We start from the raw sequence: 6,728 nt of genomic DNA, 5'->3' as shown, positions 1-6,728 counted from the left end.
ACTGCTTTGAGGGAGAAGCTCCCACAAACGACAGGATCATCTCTTTGAGCTTTTTCTGCAGATCGTGACCTCACAGTTCCTCACACACAACTTTGATAGTTATCCCATGCATTCAAAACAGAAGCTTTGGTTAAAACTGTTTTGTCCTAGCTGTTCATGGTGAGAGAATTGGTTTGAGCTACTTAATACACCATTATTAATACTAGAACAACTCCATTCAAGTTTTTTAAAGTTTACATAGTTTATTTAAAAGTTTTATCCCTGAATTGCTTCTGAATTCTGATTCATGGTTAGAGTGACCTTCCCCATTTTACTGTTAATAGAAGTTTATGTATGTTTTGTTATGGTATTTTTATGGTTTCAATCTTTATGTTGAAAATTTTTATCTGTTTGGAATTTATCTTGATCTGCTGAGAGGTTTATATACAACGTACTTTTAGTTTTGATGCTCATCTCTTTACCTATTCTAATTTACTTAACAGTCTATTTTTTTTCACAGACTTGAATTTTATTTTTCTACGTACTAAATTCATCTGTGAATTGAATCCCTGGGCTTTCTGTTTTCCTGTTGTTTATGTGTATGTTTCTATTCATGTGTCTGTGTGACATTTTTTTTAATGACTTTGTTTTGGATTAACTATCATGCAATATCCTGCTTGCATTTAAAGTGTATAATTTGATTAGTTATAACATATGTATCCACTAGTGAAACCATCACTACAATCAAAAGAATGAGCAAAAGTTTTCTTTCGTGTCCTATTTTAATCTATCATAAACTGACCCCCACCTACTGTAACCAAGCAACAAACCGATTGGCTTTCTGTCTTTATAATGTGCATCTTCTAGGATTTTGATAAAAGAATTAGTTAGAATATACTCATTTTGTCTTTTATTCAGTATAATTGTTTTCAGACTCATCTATATTATTGCCTTTATCATTAGTTTGTTCTTTTTTATTGTCAAGTAATAGTATTCTATATTTTGATTTACAATTTGTTTATGAAGTCACCTGTTGTTGGACCTTTGGGTTAATTCCAGGGTTTTTTTTAAATTTTTAATTCCACTATAGTTAACATATAGTGTTATATTAGTTTTAGGTAATTCAACAATTATATGTACTACTCTGTGCCCATCATAAGTATACTCTAAATCTCCTTCATGTATTTCACCCCACTTCCCGCCCACCTCCCTTCTGGTAACCATCAGTTTAAGATGGTTCTTTTATTTGTTTGTCTCTTTTTTCTTTGTACATTTGTTTCTTAAATTCCACATATGAGTGAAATCAGTCTTTCTCTGACTGACTTATTTCACTTAGCATTATACTTTCTAGATCCACCCATGTTGTTGTGAATAGCAAGATCTCATTCTTTTTATGGTTGAGAAATATTCCATTGTATATACACACCATTCTTCTTTATCCATTCATCTATTGATGGGTATTTGGGCTGCTTCCATAATTTGGCAATTGTAAATAATACTGCAATAAACTTAGAGGGCATATATCTTGTGGAATTAATGTTTTCACTTTCTTGGGGTAAATACCTAGTAGTAGAATTACTAGATCATATGGTAGTTCTGTTTTTAATTTTTTGAGAAACATTCATACTGTTTTCCACAGTGGCTGCATCAGTTTACATTCCCACCAACAGCATATGAGGGTTCCTTTTTCTCCACATCCTCATCAACACTTGCTGTTTCTTGTGTTTTTGATTTTAGCCATTCTGACTGGTGAGGTGATATCTCATTATGGCTTTGATTTGTATTTCCCTGATGATGAGTGATATTGAGCATTTTTTTCATGTGTCTGTTGGCCCTCTGGATGCTTCTTTGGAGAAATGTCTGTACATATGCTCTGCTCATTTTTTAAAATTGGATTTATTTGGTTTTCCTGGTGTTGAGTTGTAGACGTTCTTTCTATATTTTGGGTATTAATCCTTTATTGGATATGTCATTTGCAAATATCTTCTCCCATTCAGTAGGCTGTCTTTTATTTTGTTCATTGTTTCCTTTGCTGTGCAGAAGCTTTTTACTTTGATGCAGTCTGAATAGTTTATTTTTGCTTTTGTTTCCCTTGCCTCAGGAGACATTTCTAGAAAAAGGTTGCTACAGCCAGTGTCAGAGAAATGACTGCCTATATTCTCTTCTATTATTTTTATGGTTTCATGTCTCACATTTACGTCCTTAATCTATTTTGAGTTTAATTTTGTGTATGATGTAAGAAGGTGGTCCAGTTTCATTCTTTTGCATTCAGCTGTCCAATTTTTCCAGCACCATTTGTTGAAGAGACTTTTTCCATTGCATATTCTCGCCTTCTTTGTCAAAGATTTACTGACCATATAAGTGAGGATTTATCTCTGTGTGCTCTCTTCTGTTCTATTGATCTAGGTGTCTTTTTTGTGTGCCAGTATCATACTGTTTTGATGACTATAGCTTTGCACTGTGTCTTGATACCTGGGATCCTGATCCTCCAGTTTTGTTCTTTTTCAAGATTGTTTTAGCTGTTCAAGGTCTTTTTTGGTTCCATACAAATTTTAGGATTATTTGTTCTGATTTTGTGAAAAGCGCTGTTGGTATTTTAATAGGGATTGCATTGAATATGTAAATTGTTTTTGGTAGTATGGCCATTTTAACAATATTTGTTCTTTCAATCCATGAGTGTGAAATGTTTTTCCATTTCTTTGTGTCATCTTCAATTTCTTTCACCAATGTTTTATAGTTTTCAGAGTACAGATCTTTCACCTCTTTGGTTAAGTTTATTCCTAGATATTTCATTATTTTGGGTCTATTTGTAAATGAGATTCTTTACTTAATTTCTCTTCCTTCTACTTCATTTTTTTGTGTATAAAGATGTAACAGATTTCTCTATGTTGATTTTGTTTCCTGTGACCTTACTAAATTCTTTTATCAATTCTAGCAGTTTTTTCATGGAGTCTTTAGGGTTTTTCATATACAGTATCATGTCGTCTGCAAATAGTGAAAGTTTTACTTCTTCCTTACCAATTTCGATCCTTTATTTCTTTTTCTTGTCTGATTGTTGTGGTTACGAGTTCCAGTACTATGTTAAATAAAAGTGGTGAGAATGGACATCCTTGTCTTGTTTCTGATCTTTGGCAAAAATCTCTCAGTTTTTCCCAATTGAGTATGATGTTCCTGTGGGTTTTTCACATATGACCTTTATTATGTGGAGGTATGTTCCCTCGAAACCTACTTTGTTTAGGGTTTTATCTTGAATGGATGTTATACTATGTCCATTGCTTTTTATGCATCTATTGAAATGATCATGTGGGTTTTATCCTTTTTCTCATTGATATAATCTATCACATTGATTGATTTGTGAATATTGAACCACCCTTGCTTCTCACAAATAAATCCCACTTGATAGTGGTAAAGGATTTTTTTAAATGTATTGTTGGATGAGTCCCATTTTTACTATTATAAAGTTGCCATGAAATTTTGTATATTAGACTTTGTGGATATAATGCTTTGTTTCCCTTGGATAAAGATGGAATGGTCAACTTGTATGGTGTGTGTAAGTTTAACATTTTTTGAAATTGCTCAACAGTTTTCCAGAAGGGTAGGATATTTCTGATTGATCCATATCATAACCAACACTTGGTATCAATAGTCTTTATAAGGTTAGTTATTCTAATGGATATATAGTGGGATTTCACTGTGATTTTAATTAGATCTTCTTTGAGATGCAATATAAAGATAATAAAGATCTTTCATGTGCATATTTTCTTTCATGAAGTGTCCAAATGTTTTGCTCACTTGCTCATTTTATGTATATTTTTCCTTCTCATTGGTTATAGAAGTTATTTTTATATTTTGGATATAAGTCTTAGCCAGGTGTATGTTTTTAAATATCTTCCCCTAATCTTTGAATTGCCTTTTTACTTTCTTATCTTTTGAAAAAAAAGCATTTAATATTAATGGAAACCAGTTTAATGATGTCTTTAAATCTATAGATCAATTTTTGGAAAATTGATATCTTTACAATATTGATTCTTCCAATCTATGGATAAGACATCTTTCTTCAATTATTAGGTCTTTAACTTCTCTGAGGTGTGTTTTAGGAGAAGGGATCAGAAAACAATGGCCAATAGGTTAAAACCAGCCCATGGCTTGTTTTTGTACATCCAGGGGATAAGATTAAATTTTACATTTTATTTTATTTTATTTTATTTTATTTTATTTTATTTTATTTTATTTTATTAAGTTTATTTATTTATTTTGAGAGAGAAAAAGCATGAGCAAGCAGGGGAGGGGCAGAGAGAGAAAGAGAGAGAATCACAAGGAGGCTTCATGCTATCAGCGCAGAGCCTGATGCAGGGCTCGATCCCATGAACTGTGAGATCATGACCTGAGCTGAAATAAAAAATTGGACGCTTAACCAACTGAGCCACCTAGGCACCCCTAAATTTTACATTTTAAAGGGTTGTCAAGAAAATGGAGAATAAAATGGGATAGAGACTATCTGTAGCTCAGAAGCCTAAAATATTTAATATGTGGCCTATACAGAAGAAAGTGTGTCAGCCCTGTTGTAGAGAATTGTGTATAAACGTCTTGAACATCTCATTAGATTAGTTCACAGGTATTTTATATTTTTTTAATTAATTTCTTTATTTTGAGAGAAAAAGAGAGAGAGCAAGCAGGGGAAGGACAGAGAGAGAGGGGGAGAGACAGAGAATCCCAAGCAGGCTGCACACTGTCAGTGCAGAGCCTGACATGGGGCTCAATCTCATGAACCATGAGAGCAAGGCCTGAGCTTATATCAAGAGTCATACACTTAACTGACTGAACCACCCAGGTGCCTTGATATTTTACATTTTTAATGCTGTTGAAAAACTTCTTTTTATGATTAAGTTTATTTAAAATGTTACATTCTTGGTACATATTTGTTGTTCAATGGATATTCAATGAATAAATGAAGAACAACACGTTCACTTTCTCAAAAAATTTGTGAAACAGTCTGCTAAAGGATGTTGATTTAAGACCATGACAGATCAGCAAAAGGAAAACACTGGAAAGAGATTCTGGAGAGGGTAGGTTTCATTTCTTCTGTGGCTTTCTGTCTCTGCTCTTTCCTCATGGGCCCTTGCCCCACCAGATACTTCCTCTGGCAAAAACTTCTGACATCTTGGAGAGATGGCAGTTGATGCTATATAAGTGAGGAAATTTAAAAGGCATTATTTTTAATTTTTTAATCCCTTATTGTTCATTGCTGGTATATTAGTCAGAGTCCTCCAGAGAAACAGAACCAATAAGGTGGATAGATAGAAATATAGATGTTTTAAGAAATTGGTTTACATGTTTGATTGCGGGGGCTGGTAAGTCTGAAATCCATAGGGCAGGCCTGTAGACTAGAAAGTCAGGTAATAGTTGATGTTCCAGTCTTGAGTCCAAATACCTCAGGGCAGTAGGCTGGAAAATCAGGCAGAATTTCTATGTTGAAGTCTTAGGGAGAATTGCTTCTTTAGGAAAGCCCAGTCTGTGCCTAAGGCCTTCAACTGATTACATGAGGTCTAACAAAGATTCCCTTTTTGACCAAACTTTAATCGGACTCCTCTAAGCTCTTTCTCAACTAGGTCCTGACTTTTGAGCTTCTGTGTCTGTCTTCTCTTTGTTCAATTTTAACAAGAACCCACAAACTCAGTTTAGCCAGAATCTCCCAACCTTACTATCTAATATCTTGTTCCACATCCTTCATCAAACCCTAGACAATGACTAAACATGATGGCTTGCCTTTAGCAAGAATCCTATTAGGTCAGGTTAGCCAGAATCCCCCACTTAACCCTGATGTTTCCTTTTAATAATTTCCCATCTACTGACACGCCTCCTCCCCTAGTCTGCTCCTGGGCTATAAATTCCCACTTTTCCTTGTATTTGGAATTGAGGACAATCTCTCTCCCTACCACAAAACCTCTTTGTGGTAGACGCCCTGAATACAGTCAGCCTTACCATTCTTTAACAAATGTGAGGAATAATTTTTCTTTGACAGTTTCATCCATATTATGGAGGATATTTACTTTACTTAAAGACTACAGATAGGAATGTTAATCACATCTAAAAAATACCCGCACAGCAACATCTAGAGGGTTGATCAACATTTGACCATGTTGACTGATACAATCATCCATCACAATGGTGTAGTATTTGATTTGCATGTTAACTTTGTGTTCTACAGTCTTATTGTATGAACTAACAGTGTATCCATAGTTTTTTCCCGTAAATGTCTAATCATGTCTTCAGCAAACAATAATTTTATTCTTCCATTCCAAGCCTTATACCTTTTATTTTTTATCCATGATAATGGTCTCCGTTAACATAGCAAGTTAAAGTAATGACAAATGGCGTTCTTCATGCATTCTCAATCTCCGTGGAAATCTTCAGCAGTTTTTGGTCAAGTACGGTATTTGCTGTTTGTTTGGGGTTTTTTTGTTTGTTTTTTGTGTTTTGGTTTTTTTTTTTTTTTTGTAGATTCCCTTTATCTTACTAAGAAGATATTTTCATTTTCAGGTTAAGAGTTTTTATTTTTTTGTTAGTATTAGTATTAGTATTAGTATTACACATATTTTTTTAGGGGAATGGGGCAGAGAGAGAGGGAAAGAGAGAATCCCAAGCAGGCTCTGTGCCCACAATCCAGGGCTCAATCCCAGGACCATGAGATCATGACTTAGCTGAAATTAAGAGTTAGATGCTTAACTGACTAAGCCACCCAGGCACCC

This window comes from Panthera leo, chromosome F3 (genome assembly GCF_018350215.1).
Source record: "Panthera leo isolate Ple1 chromosome F3, P.leo_Ple1_pat1.1, whole genome shotgun sequence".
Lineage (NCBI taxonomy): Eukaryota > Metazoa > Chordata > Mammalia > Carnivora > Felidae > Panthera > Panthera leo.
Note: the sequence above shows the minus strand (reverse complement) of the source record.